Source organism: Solanum tuberosum, unplaced genomic scaffold (assembly GCF_000226075.1).
Source record: "Solanum tuberosum cultivar DM 1-3 516 R44 unplaced genomic scaffold, SolTub_3.0 contig02516, whole genome shotgun sequence".
In the NCBI taxonomy this organism is placed as follows: Eukaryota; Viridiplantae; Streptophyta; class Magnoliopsida; order Solanales; family Solanaceae; genus Solanum; species Solanum tuberosum.
The window spans coordinates 1-758 of NW_006243389.1; the positions used below are offsets into that span (position 1 = coordinate 1).

The 758-nt window shown below is 39.3% G+C and overlaps 1 pseudogene; it reads right to left on the reverse strand.

The window, feature by feature from the left end:
- Positions 1-77: 77 nt before the first annotated feature.
- LOC102591796 (histone H2A-beta, sperm-like) lies at positions 78-591 on the reverse strand (annotated as a pseudogene).
- Positions 592-758: the final 167 nt, after the last annotated feature.

Consider the following 758-nt stretch of genomic DNA (forward strand, 5'->3'; position numbering starts at 1 on the left):
AGAATTATAAAATTTTCTATGAATACAAGGAGATTGACAAAAGCAAACATCGTGATGCTAGCAATGGAATGATCACTCTAATCCTCCTCCTCGTGAGCAGCATCAGCAACGGCTTTTGAAGTGTTACTCTTGTTGTTAGGCAGAAAAATATTGTGAATTCTTGGAATAACACCACCATTTCGGAATGGTCATCACATCTCTAAGAAATTGATTCAGCTCTTTATCAAACCTAATAGCTAGCTGAATGTGCCTTGGAATGATCCGAGTCTTTTTGTCATTCCTCGCTGCAATTCCAGCCAATTCAAGCACCTACAAACAATTAGATATATGTAAAATTTAGTAATCACAAATCCTAGAAATTCGACATATCAAAGGAGATAGAGAGAAGGAACTTGAGAAATTCACCTCAACTGCAAGGTACTCAAGCACAGCAGCAAGGAATACCGGTGCTCCGGCACCAACACGTTTGGCATACTTCCCGACTTTGAGGAATCGGGCAATACGAGCCACTGGAAATTGGAGGCCAGCTTTGCTGCTACGAGATCTTCTTTTAGCATTTGAACCAAGATTTTCCCTTTACCGGCCATTGATCTTTTTCACTACAAAAAAAGTTTTGCTTTTTGATCTATAGAAACAAGAGACAAATGAAGCGGAAGAATTGAATTGTTGTGTGTGTATGTGAATTCCTAAAGCAATCTGGCTTTTTTATTTGTAGCCCACATGAGTTATAACCCAGCCAATGAGAAGACAATCACGAG